The sequence below is a fragment of the Nicotiana tabacum genome, chromosome 15, assembly GCF_000715075.1.
Source record: "Nicotiana tabacum cultivar K326 chromosome 15, ASM71507v2, whole genome shotgun sequence".
Taxonomy (NCBI): Eukaryota; Viridiplantae; Streptophyta; class Magnoliopsida; order Solanales; family Solanaceae; genus Nicotiana; species Nicotiana tabacum.
In genome coordinates this window covers 84316526-84331252 of record NC_134094.1, presented here as the reverse complement: position 1 = coordinate 84331252, position 14727 = coordinate 84316526, and positions in this window count along the sequence as shown.

Genomic DNA, 14727 nt, shown 5'->3' with positions numbered 1-14727 from the left:
AAGAGCTAGTGGATGGAGCAAGGGGAGCTAAAAGCAAAAGAATGTCTTGTTGAAAGTTTCAAAATAAAGTGATAGACAGAGATGTTAGTAGGAAAATAAGAAGAGAGTTAATGAAGCATTATGAGTAAGATGTGATACATGGATGACAGCGATAAATCAAAAAAATGACAGTATTACAGATTCTATAGTTAAGTGAAGGGAGAGACGAGAGGTGACAGGCCTTGAGATAACAAAAGAGTATAGGCCATAAAGTCATATCCTCATTTCGAGAAATAAGTTCGTGATTCCAACACGACTACCAGAAGGAAAGTTAGACCCCAGAGTAATAGAAATCAGTATGGGCTGGTGAACAAGATAAACTAAACATGAATTAAGGACTGAGTGATTTGAGAATGGTCGACATCATAAGAATTTCAGATTTTGTTCCAGCGATAATAGAATGGACAACAGAAGAAAATTCATGAGAAATTCAGAGAATGATCATTCAGGAAGACGCTTCCCTAAAGCAAGCAATATGAGCAAAGTTAAGCTTAAGGGACTGTATATGCCAGTTATACTAAGTGTCACCCTCGCGAGTAAGGAAATTTGTTATCCTTGGTACAGAAGGATTACCGCGAGGCGAGTAAGGATCATCGATAATGTGAAAAGATGCCAAAGATGAAGAGGTAAAACATCTATATGTAGATCATCGTAGCACTAAATCTTAGTGCTCCCCTAAAGAGGAGAATATGGTGTGATGTGGCATTAAGTCAGAATTAAATGGTTCTAGTAACTATGGAATGGTAAAGAAAGAATGTGATAGAAATGAGAAAGGAATGAGATTGCACTTATCCAAATCCTACTGATATGCTACGATTCCAAAACATTATGCAAGCACGTCGTCAAGGAAAGGAAGTAAGGGTTCCTGCCCGGGATGTTATTGATAAATAAGGAGCTAGTGCAAGAGGTAAGTTAAAACAAAGGAAATAACCCAAGAAAGATTACGCGAAATATTGATATGAGAATGGGCCAACGAGTAGTTAGTAGTTGATTCAGGAAGAGCCTAGTTAGTGGCTAGAAAAGAGGACACAGACAAATCAGCAAATCGTGCAAGATAAACATAGTAAAACCCAATATAGTGAATTCAGCCTCGCAGATATGACATTGCAATACTTGAGAAATATTCAGATAGGAGTTGGGGTAGTTAAAGGTACCGTATGAGTATTATGGAAATAAAAGAGAATTCCACTGGGAAAACAGTCAATATATCAGTTCAGAAGCAACCCTACAAGCACAAGGGCGTGGAGGTAAGCAACAACGGATAATTATAGGCGAGGAAGGACATCAAAAATTCTGTCAAGTATATAATGTAATAAGCTCGCAGCTTTACAAGAGTCAGAGGGTCCTCCCTAAGTACTACAATGAAAGACTAACTGAATAAAAAAGGAAGAAGTCTTCAACCTAAGCACAGTAACTTGAAGCAGTCTCGCTACAACGTTGTATGCACTCTATAAGAAAGCGGCACCTACCATGGCTAATTAACGGGGAGTAAAAAAATCAAAAGTAATATTCAAGACCATACGAATTGCACAAAATTCCGATATGCATGGGAACTAAGATAAGCTAAGTATGCACGCAACAAGTGGCAGAATGACCAGGACAAGTAATAGCTTACGTTTAAAGAAAGATGAGAATGAACAAAAGGAATTATTCAATCAATGATCCAGAGTTAGTTATGTTATAAAAGCACTTAAGATTTCGGAGTATTATCCATGCAGCATATATGTTGACAATCATACAGCCATAGAAGACTCAGGTATAAGTTAAAAGAAAGAATTGAGCCCAGGGCATAGATAAGGGATTGAATTGTTAGAAGATTGTGTCATGGATATTTCATAGCGCCCATGAAAGGATAAAGTAATAACTAATACCAGGAGCCGCATATCGGAAGATAGCTTAAGCCTACATGAAGGCTGATCAAAAGGAAGAGGAAACTAAAGAGTTACATCAACTAAGTAAATCAGGAGTCTGATTATTGGACCCAGGAAATTATAGACCTCGCGATTGAGAACATTGCAGGATCACTCTTAAATATCAGAGGTACAAGAGAGATAGTACAATAGCCATATTCCATAACGGTTGTACGATAAATCCAGTCAGAAGAGTACCAATCTCATAAGAAGTCAGTATGAAGCTCTCACCGAATTGGGTATGCACCAAAGGTGCAAGTATTATAATAGAGCTTCAAGTTGTGGATGTGAATTATACCTATGTGGAAGGAAGGTTATGAAAGAGATAAAAGATGTGATGCGAGATTTTAAGGCAAGCAAGGTAAAGGAAGGTTGTGAATAGTCCATATTTCAGATAGAAGGCTAGAAGCACTGGGATTCAGTATCCAGGAATGATAGCAGAATCGTCAGTGGCATACCTTCCAGCCTATGGTTTATAGGTATCGAGATGTCTAATTAAGAGAGTAAAGAAGAGTTAGAGATGATGTGATGTCTCGCTTGATATTCCAGAATAACATAAGGAAATCTGTGGTGCAAGCAAGTTGAAGGAAGGTTGCGAGTAGTATAAACGAATATGTGTAGGTCGCAAGCTAAAGTATGGTAAAGCGATAAGGTTTTAGGAAGACATGAATAAGGATAAGAAGGGCGAGTGAAAAGGTGACGAGAATGGATAAGTTCTCGGGATTACGCCCATGAAAACAAGAGAGCTTATAGTTCTCTAAGTTATAGAAAACTCAGTATAGCCTGAATGAACTCAAAGGAGTCTAAGACTAGTAGCATTTAGAAGAAATGGAATACTGTCATGGTAGTAGAATGAGGGTGTAATTGTGATAGATGAAGGATGGCGTTTGGGCCTTCGATTGAGTAATGATTTCATGAATTGTACAGGATTAAAATACCCACGTAAAGTGAATCACATTGGGGTGCTATGAAATACAGTTATGGAAGTATAGTATCGCCCCTAGGTGGATCAGTCTAATTACTTCAGTTGTTCCACGATGCAACGTAAGCCCTAGTGGCAAGGTATTACGTAAGAAGTTTCAAGTTATCAGTGGTATATTGTACATCAATATTGAGGTGAATCAACAATGGATGAACAAAAGTCACAAAGTATGAGATGAGATTAGGCCGTCATTCTTAAGATGAACAGTAATGAGGAAGCATTAAAGGACTTAGATTTATACATATGGGATAAGCAACGAAAGTAACCTGGAGTTCGGTAGCAGACCTCAGTAACGATAAATCGAAGTAAGAGTTATGGTATAGTATGACCTACCTAAATGCAATAAAGTCATACGAATGGATAATCAGGTATATGAAATAAGATATAGCAATATTCGTAAGTTCAACAAAGTATCGAGCAAAGAACTTCAGTATACCTATAGATGCCCAGAGAGACATCTTATCAAGCTCTGTATATGCTTACAAAGTGAGGCCTAGAGATTGACTAAAAATTGGAGGAAAAAGGAAAGAAGAGTCGCATAGGCGCATACACAAGGAAAAAGTCATACAGGCTGCACGACAAAGGGTAACAAGAGTTACGAGATTGAAAGAATTCCGACCACAGACCGTGGTGTGAGAAAGAGGCCTAAAGGGGGGAATGCCCTGGCCTTTGGATTTATTCAAAGAACAGTTGCCTAAATGGCAAGAATAGTATTAAAGTATTCGCAAGAGCTATGGGTTACGACAATGATAAGTGCATCAGTCAACATTCGAGGACGAATGTTCCAAAGAGGGGAATGATGTTACACCTCATATTTTCGTACGTGAAAGTACGCCATAAATAAATTGATGTAAGCTCGGAAATGAGATATTACATCTCACATTTTCGTACGTTAAAGTTTTGTCATAAGTTAATCGACGTAAGCTCGGGAATGAGATTATTTTAAGATTGTAAGTATTACTTTATTTCAAACAAGTGATGAGTAAATTCGTGAAGGTGAGAGGGAAAGCAAACCAAAGAAAATGAATTTCGTCAAAATTTGACATTTTGGGATAAAATACGGTCTAAGCTGTAATACCTGGTAATTATGGACTAGTGTCATACAAGGTACCACATGACCATGATAGTGAGGTGTATAAGGTGTGCTAAAAATGAGCAATATTTTAAGTAATTTGAGATAATTCTTAATTATGCGGATAATTAGTTAATTATTAAATTAGTGGAGGATTAATAAACTAATTAAGGAAAGGGGTGGATTATTTTGGATAAACTTGATAAATTTAAACACCCCCCCCCAAACATGGATGGCCATGTGGAACATTTTGGAGGAGCTCTTGGCTTAGTCATCTTATCAAAGTGGGGTCTACACCTAAGGATTTAATACTTCTCTAATTCATTTTGTCTACAAGGTAATAATGAAAAGGTTCAGCAAGGATAAACTTTGCAATATCAACGTTATCAATTGTTTATCTCTTAAGAAAAAGCTTCAAGCAAAATCAAAGTGGGGTCCATACCTAAGGATTTAATACTTCTCTAATTCACTTTGTCTACAAGATAATTTTGATTGAGCTCCCAAACATGGCAGCCCACTATGCCATATAATGACTCTTGAATTAAGTGGAAATGTGGCACATTTTTAAAGAAGATATGTGACACCAAGTCTTGAAAGGTGGGGCCCACACCACCAAGACTTAAAATCCATCTCTAAATTCAAACTAAAGATGTATTACATCTATGTGAAAGGCTTCACCAAGGTAAACTTCATTAGCAACGTGAGTACTTATATTAAAAATAGGCAACTTAATAATATTCTGCTTCAACAAGAATTCAAGCAAGAATTCAAGAAGGAGTTCAAGAATTCAAGCAAAAATTCCGTAAGCATCTTGGCAACGTAATTCACTTCAACAAAGGTCATGAAAGATTTTGATCAAATTCATTTGAGAAAGATATCATACGGATCTGCCATGGCAAATTGCTTCAACAAAATTTATACGAGACTACGTAATGTAATAGCAACGGGATTTGCAATTCTAAGAGAGTACGGTACAATGTTTCTCAAGAACATCATACGGATTTTTCCCTACTTCGATCCGTCGTTACGTGTTTTCACAAAAGACATGTGTTAGAGGGATCGTCAAGAGGATCAGTCCAGGTATGTTAAGGCTATCCCTTCTTTCTCTTTGGCATGATCCAAATGATACAAACAAAACGAGAAAAATACGCAACTTTCATAAATGACTCTATTCATAGAAATACTAGGGGTGTCTATATTCTTGATTCCGTATGTGAATTATTATTATATGCTCTATTCATGGGTCTCAAAAAAATACGTATTTGATAAATTTTGTCCGAAAGGCATATTGATTTTATGATATTTGAGAAATCTTATTAACGTATTTCTTATGCATTTCATGCATTTATACATGTACATTGACCCATGACCAGAAGGTGTTATATACGTGTATATATATATATATATATATATATATATATATATATATATATATATATATATATATATATATATATATATATATATATATAGAGAGAGAGAGAGATGGCGTTATATACGCATCACCACCTGGTCAACTGGTATACATTGATGATTTGCCCACAGTGGCCGAGATGATATGAACGGGATGCCCTCAGAGGCTTGATGATGTTATGAATGCATATACCTATTCATGGTATGACAGTTATACGCATATGCATACCATTATAATATTAAATAATTCACAGAGCTCTTCAGACTTACATGTTGAGTCTTTTACTCCATGTTTCTCTCATGTCTATTATTTACTGATTTTCATTCCTTACATACTCGGTACATTATTTGTACTGACATCTCTTTTGCCTGGGGACGCTCCGTTTCATGCTCGCAAGTCCCGTTAGACAGGATGAGAGTCCTCCAAGTAGGCTATCAGCTCAGGGAAGGTGTTGGTGTGCTTCATTTGCTCCGGAGTTGCTATTTGGTCAGTATGATTAGAATATGTGTTGATTGGTATGGCAGGGCTCTGTACCGATTTTTATGATGTTTATGTACTCATAGGCTTGTAGACAGATGTCATGTATATGAAAGATTGTATGGCCTTGTCGGCCTATGTTCAGTGTAAGAGTGCTCGTTTTGGACTTGTAGGCCCGTATGTCTTAAGTATAAGTTGGTATTTCATGTTATATTCTAATTATCTCTCGAAAACCTCTCCGGCTCAGTTATCTATGATAGTATGATACGAAAAGATATGTTATGTTGGTACTCGGTTGAGTAAGGTACCGGGTGCCCGTCACATCCCATCGGTTTGGGTCGTGACTATAACGACCCGGCTGGTCATTTTGAGTATTACAACCCCGTTTCCCCCATTTACTTCTCAAATTGTACTTTACAGTTGTTGTGTGAATTGCCGGGGTAATTGGTTCGGGTCCAGTGAGGTTTTGGAATGAATTGGAACACTTAGTTCCAAGGTTTAAAGCTTAAGTTAAAATAGTGACTGGATGCGGACTTATGTGTAAACGACCTCGGATTTGACTTTTGATGATTCCAATAGCCCCGTATGGTGATTTTGGACTTAGGAGCGTATCCGGAAAATTATTTGGAGGTCCGTAGTGAAATTTGGCTTGAATTGCCGAAAGTTGAATTTTTGGGAAGTTTGACCGGGGGTGACTTTTTGATATCGGGGTCAGAATCCGATTCTGGAAATTGGAATAGGTCTGTTATGTGAAATGTGACTTGTGTGAAAAATTTGAAGTCATTCCGGATTGATTTGATGTGTTCCGGCACAAGATGTAGAATTTGAAAGTTCAAAGTTCGTTGATTTTGAATTGAGGCGTAATTCATCGTTTTGATGTTGCTAGGTGTGCTTTGAGGCCTCGAGTAGGTCTGTATTATATAATGGGAATTTTTGGTATGTTCGGACGGGGTCTCGAGGGGCTCGGGCGAGTTTTGGGTGGCTAACGGATCAATTCGGACTTAGGAGAAAAGGCTAAAGTTTCTGCCATCTGATGCAATCGCACCTGCAAAAATTCCATCACAGGTGCGAGCTCGCAGAAGCGAGCCTGGCAAGCGCAGATGCGGGCAGGGACTGTGAGACATTGGTCGCAGGTGCGAGGGAAATTTCGCACCTGTGTGAGCGCAGATGCGGAAGATTGTGCGCAGAAGAGAGATGGCTGGAAGCTGAGGAGTTTCGCATCTGCGATGTCTTTTCCGCAGATGCGGCCTCGCAAATGTGATGGTTTCCTCGCAGATGCGCAAACTGGGCAGGCAACTGAAGTCCGCACATGCGACATTTTGCTCGCACAAGTGGATGTGCAGGTGCGCAAATATTGTCCGCAGTTGCGGAAATCGCTCGGGCAGAACCTTAAATTCGAGGGTTCAGCATTTTCACCCATTTTTGGATTTTGGAGCTCGGGTTGGGCGATTTTGGAGAGAAAATTTTCCACACAACTTGAGGTAAGTATTCTTAACTCCCTTTTGATTATATTCCATGAATTAATCTTCATTTTTGGTATAAGATTATTGAATCTTCAAGAGAAATAGAAGGAAATTTCTATAATGTCACAAAACGATTTTTTCATGTTTGAATACCGATTTGGAGTCGGATTTTAGTGAAATTAGTATGGTTAAACTTGTAATTGGATGGGTTGTCGTATTTTGTGAGTTTCATCAGATTTCGAGACGTGGGCCCCACACATAATTTTTGGGGCGTAATTTCAGATTTTACGAAAAATTTTAGCGTTTTGATATGGAATTAATTCTTATAAATTGTGTGGACTGAGTCAAATTAATTATGACTAGATTCGAGCCATTCGGGAGTTGATACACGCATAATGGAATTTCTGGAGCATTGTTTATCTTGCTCGCCATTGGATTCGGCTTGTTCGAGGTAAGTAACTCTTCTAATCTTGGAGTTGAGGGTATGAACCCTGAATATATGTATTTCGTGAATTGTTGGGAGGTGACGCACATGCTAGGTGACAGGCGTGTGGGTGTGCACTATAGGAATTGTGACATAATTATTTTTGTGGAATTTTGTAGTTAAATGATCTTGGCATTTTCCATGCAGTTTTACGTGTTAAAGAAATTGAACTGAAAAACATATTAAAAATCATGTTGAGGCTATGTGCCAGTATTATTGGGACCCACAGAGGTCATATTGATGTGAAATATTTATTTTAAATTGAAAATTCTTAATCAGTCATATTCATTTCTTTGCATATCATATCTCAGTCTCTGTTGTTATTTATTGATACATCATATCATTATTTTGGGCTATTCTCATGACATTGTGAGCCCATGAGAGAGAGACTGGAGAGATTGATGACTGAGGGAGGCCGAGGGCCTGATTGTGAGGATATTTTTGGGATCGGGCTGCATGCCGCAACAGGCCATGTTGGCTTTATATATATTATTACTATTATTGCACGTGAGTTGTCCGTGCGAATCCATATATTGATACTATAGCACGTGAGTTGTCCGTGCGGATCCAGGTATTGATGTCATAGCGCGTGAGTTGTCCACATAGCATGTGAGTTGTCCGTGCGGATCCAGGTATTGATACCATAGCGCGTGAGTTTTCCGCGTAGCACGTGGGTTATCCGTGCGGATCCAGGTATTGATATCATAGCGCGTGAGTTGTCTGCGTAGCACGTGAGTTGACCGTGCGGATCCAGGGATTTATATTATGGCACGTGAGTTGTCCGTGCTTATAGCTCTTGGGCTGTAGGAGCCCCTCATGAGTCTGTACACACCCCCAGTGAGCGCAGTCGACTATAAACAGGGATCGGGCTGTACGCCGCAACAGATATTGTATAGTGCTGAGTGATTGAGTGAGCTGAGCACAGTTAGAGAGAATGCGAGACAGTGAGATTGAGTACTCTAAGAGTGTGAGTACATGAGTACAATCTCTGAGATACATTGCATTGACATGCACACATGACATATATGCATAGAGATGTGTTTTCCTCATGTTGTACGGTATCACATTATTCATAATTTCTCACACATCTTGACAGATGGGCATAGTGATGCATTTGTTTTTACACGGTTTACCCGGAAGAAAAATGAAACATATTGTTTATTATTGAAAAGATTTTTGGAGAAATTTATTGTTTTCAAACTATTCATATTATTGGCAACTTCGGTAAAAGATTTGAGTTTTTATTGATGGATTTGAAAGGAAGAACTATTATTTTTGAAATCATGATTTGACTGAGCATTTTATCTCTGAGTTACTCCTGGTATTATTTGCTTATTGTTGTTATGGACTGTTGTGGATTATTGATTTTGGACCCGACTGTGGTGGAAGCTCATCACTACTTTTAACCTACGAGTAGGTTTGTTACTTACTCAGTACATGGGGTCGATTTTACTGATACTACACGTCTGCACATTTTATGCAGATGTTGGCTGTTGTTGTTGCTGTGCTCGATGGTTGCGAGACTTAAAGTTGTACCTGCGTTCCTGCTGTAGCTGCCTCTTGTTCAGGGTAGCCTTAGATTTTATAAAAGCTCTGTTTATGTATTATTGAAATAGACTATGTATTTATTTCATTTCCGCTTTGTATACTCTATTCTTAGAAGCTCATGATTTGTACTACTAGTTTTTGGGGAGATGTATTGGTTTTAGATATTTTCTTTTAATTAATTTCATTGGAATTGGATAATTGGAAATTGACTTACCTAACGGGTTGTGTTAGGCGCCATCACGACTAGTGAAATTTTGGGTCCTGACAGTGACATCCTACAGCCCAAGCGCTATAATCTGCACGGATAACTCACGTGTTGCACGGACAACTCATGTGCCATAATATAACTATCTGGATCCGCACGGCCAACTCACGTGTTATAGTATAATATAAGGATCCGCACGGCCAACTCACGTGCTGCACGGCCAACTCACGTGCTATAGTATCAATATCTCACAATCAGGCCCTCGGCCTCACTCAGTCATAAATCTCTCCAGTCTCTCGGGATCTTAAAAATTTTGAAATCAGCCCAAACAATAATAATATGATGTATCAATAATAACAACAGAGACTGAGATAAAATGTGCAAGTAAAAGCTGAGGCTGAGTACATATAGCATTTAGCAGGCAATTTAACAAGTACGCGATCTCTGTGAGTCCCAACAGTACTATCACATAGCCTAAGCATGATTTACAGTTAAATTTTATCAACACATAGAGAGCATACAACTAACAACAAATTATTTCAACTTTACAGTTTTTCGGGACGGACCAAGTCATAATCCCCTTGGTGCACGCCCACATGCCCGTCACCTAGCATGTGCGTCACCTCCAAAATAATCACATGATACCAAAATCTGGGGTTTAATACCCTGAGGACCAGATTTAAAACTGTTACTTACCTCAGAGTGTGAAATTCTTTACTCTGCTATGCCTTTGCCTCGCAAATCGGCCTCCGAATGCCTCGAATCTAGTCACAAATAATTCGTTTCAGTCAATAAAATTTATTGGAATTAATTTCATAAGAAAATACTAATTTTCCATAAAAATCCGAATTTTAGCTCAAAAATCGCCCGTGGGGCCCACGTCTCGGAACTCGACAAAGTTATAAAATCCAAAAGCCCATTCAACCACGAGTCTACCCATACCAATTTTATCAAATTCTGACCTCAACTCGACCCTTAAATCTACAAATTTATTTCTAAATTTCTAAGTTCCAATCTCCGATTTACACCTCAAAATCATGTAATCTAGTCGGATTATTCAATGATAATTCAATATTATGGAGTAGAAATGATCACAAGGGACTTACCTCAAGTTTTCCTTGAAAATATATCAAAAATCACCTCTCCTCAAGCTCCAATTTGTCAAAAATGGCGAATGGGACGAAGTCCCTGTTTTAATAATTCTGCTCAGACAACCTCGGTTCTGCCTCGATCTTGGCCTTCGATCGAGGTCCTCGATCCTAGGCCTCGATCCTGGTCCTTGATCCTAGGCCTCGATCCTGGGCCTCGATCGTGGCTTCGACCCTGCCTTTGACCGTGGCCCTCGACCTTGGGCTCGATCATGGCTTCGATCGTGGCCCTCGACCCTGGGCTCGATCTGGGCTCGCTTCTGGGAGGTTCTGGGCTCGATTCTGAGAGATTTCTGAGCTCGAATCTGGTAGAAAAAATTTCTAACATAAGAAAATTGCAGCAGCTGTTGTAGTTCAATTTTTGATCCGTTAACTATCCGAAACTCACCCGAGGCCCTCGGAACCTCAACAAAATATACCAACAAGTCCTAAAATATCATACGAACTTAGTTGAATCCTCAAATCACCTCAAACAACGCTAAAACCATGAATTATACCCCAATTCAAGCCTATTGAACTTTGAAATTTCTAATTTTATAAATAACTCTGAAACCTATCAAATCATGTCCGATTGACCTCAAATTTTGCTCACAAGTCATAAATGACATAACATACCTATTAAAAATTTTCAGAATCGAATTTTGACCCGAATATCAACAAAGTCAACCCCTCGGTCAAACTTCCCAAAAATTTAACTTTCGGCATTTCAAGTCAAATTCCTCTATGGACCTCCAAAAATTCTTCCGGACACGCTCCTAAGTCCAAAATCAACATACAGAGCTATTGAAATTATCAGAATTTGAATATGAGGTCGTTTACACATAGGTCCATATCCGATCCACTTTTCTAACTTATTTTTTCAATTATGAGACTAAGTGTCTCATTTCACTCCGAATTCCTTCTGGACCCGAACCAACTAACCCGATAAGTCATAAATCAATAGCAAGGCATAAATTGAGTAGTAAATGGGGGAATTGGGTTATAATATTCAAAACAACCGGCCAAGTCGTTACAATCTTTAACTTTTTCGACTTCCTTTATGTGAGCATAAAATATTTGTTCTATGTAATTACCTTTTGAACCTTTAAGTTGCTTTCAAAAAGATAATTTTATAAATTGTTTAAATATTTGCTCAACATCCCTAAATTAAATGAGATATTCAAACGCATACAAAGCCGATCATACATCATACAATAAAAAAATATACTTACTCCCACTAAACTTGTGGTATACACAATGATGAACAACATTTATCTCGAAACTAAATGAGACAATAACTTGATGAAATTAGTAATACTATTAATGAGACACTTTCTTAAGTCCATAGACGATTTTCTTTATTGAAATTTATTTTTGAGATTGTAGAGTTTGTTCTTTGGGAACTACTTCTTGAATGACAGGTTGAATGATATTGTCTTTGATCCAAATTTTCTTTTTGAAGAATGTCAAGTATAGAAAGTTGTTCCTGAGCATTGACAATAACAATTAAAGGAATATCAATATGTTCCTCTTCAAAGACAAAGTCATTAACTCTCTCTCCCCCCACAAACTCAACATCCTCAAATAACCTCACATTATTGGAAAAAATAGCCATAGCAGTGGGATAAAAATTCTAAAATATTAAGTATATAGAAAATATTATTGGACAAAAGTCTATTAATTCTCCTTTAGAGATGTGACCTAATCTCTCATGTCATAAAAGAAACTGACTACTAGATTATTAATTTACTCTTATTACCAGTTATACTAACATGCAAGGTTCATCGAACGAAACAATCACATCAAGTAAGTATAGATTATTGTAACCTGATAAAGAATCGGGACCAATCAATTTTGAATTAGGAAAGAGACTATTTTTTTAAAAAAATTTCAAATGAATAAAAATAACCAAACTTCTCTAGTACAGAAACAGAAATCAAATTTCATCTAAAAAAATGGTGCAACATAAGTCTCGTTCAAATTCAAATAAAATTGGTTCTTAACAATAATCTAAAAGTTCTAATTGTTTGCCGTCACCATCGTAGATGTATCTTTCACCATTATTAGACTTTCGATAGTTCATGCAATCCTTCCTCTTGTCCTTAGGCACAACGACTAAATGAACACTTTTTATCTTTTCATGCTTCAGTCTATCCCCTTCCTGAACATCGTGTGAGATGAGATCATCTAGAGACCAAGTCTCTTTCTAACAATTATAACTCACCTTACGCTAGCTAAACTATGGTGGAAGGGATATCAAAATCAAATGCACTAGTAAGTTCTCAGAGAGGTCCAACTTAAGTGCTTTCAACTTAGAAGCAAGAAGAGACATTTGCATGATGTACTTCCCGATGATATCTTTGCCTTGATACCTCATTAAAATCAGACTTGTCAAGACTGTACCAATCTCAACATTTTCACTCTTGACAAATACTTTTTCAATTTCCGCCATAAATTCTTTAGTCTTAACCTTGTCAGACATAGTACCCCTGAATATTTCTTGAATGGCTTTCTCCATGATCATCATACACATGCGATTTGATCTCTCCTACCTTTCCATCTCCCTCTTTTCATTAGAGGTACTCTTATCTGTAAGAGGTGGTGGAGAATCAACCCTTAACGCAAGGTCGAGATCCATGACTCCAAGAACTATATTGAGATTCTCTTGCCATGACTTGAAGTTAGTACTATTCAACATAGGAATTGAATTGATGCTGGCAGTAATATTTGCAGGAGTAATTTCAGCTGAATGAGAGAACAACAAACAACGAAATAAGCTCACATACTACTTAAAACAAAAATAAAAATAAATTTGAATAAACGTAGACCCCATCTCAAGGTACCGGTCACTCCATTAATATTTTATCTTTGGATAAAATATTAACTTGTAAGTGGTATCTTGGTGTATTAGATCAAACACTCATAATAAAGAACATGTCGAATATTAAATCTTCCTTTAGGCCGATTTATTATTCACACGTAAAATCAAATAATTATCACACGTTTATTACCAGAAGATGCACATGTAATTCTGATAAGCATTGACCTTCCTTTGGGCCGATCAATATTCACATAAGTTACATACACAACCTTTTATATTTTAAAATAAATAAATCTCCACAATAAATGTCACTTTGGTGACATCAAACTTCAAATTTATTCATCTCAAGATATATTTAATTATACCAATATTCAAATTTAAATTCTCCAAAAGCAAAAACATAGAGTATAAGTTTCAAAAACAAAGTAAATTATGGTGAGCCCAAAAAATTAATCTGAAAGATGCTGCCAGTATTCAATTGATGAAATACCGAAACCACAATCTCGAATTGAAGTAATTCTACTCAATTAACACTTTAACGTATTAACAGAAGGCAATACCAAAGTTCTACTCAAATCTTGTTAACCAAACATTAGTAATCAGAGTACCAAATTTAGACAAAAACTGTAGTGTGACCTGACACCTCTGTCAGACCATTAAACAATAACGAATAAATTGCAAAGGTACATGTTACAATCATTCTTTCAAAATAAAACCCTTTCTTGCATCAAATAGAGGAGGACAAAACCTTCGTTTCTTTAAACTTTCTGTCACAAAATCGCAACTTTATGGCCTGTTTCTAATCTTTATTTCCATGCTTAAAGTATCAAGCAGTGAGTGTAGCTTTATAAGTTAAATAAGACATGCATGCACTTCTTTAATATTAATATAAATAAATCTTCAACATATACACCACCAAAATTTATATAATCAAACAAACAAGCATTCAAGATAAGTTTATTCGTTTGATACGACCAAAAGTCCAAAATTGCCTTTAAAAGAGCATCTAGTGTACATTTTGTCTTAAAGACACTCCACTGTCAGGGATTCTTATATTACCAGTTACCTTGAATCCCTTTGTCCTTTTCTTTAGTTAAAATTGTTAAAAGGAAATCTCAATGCATATTAAAAATAAATTAAACAAAATTGCACATTATTGCTCCTTTCTGGCAGCATATACTGAGA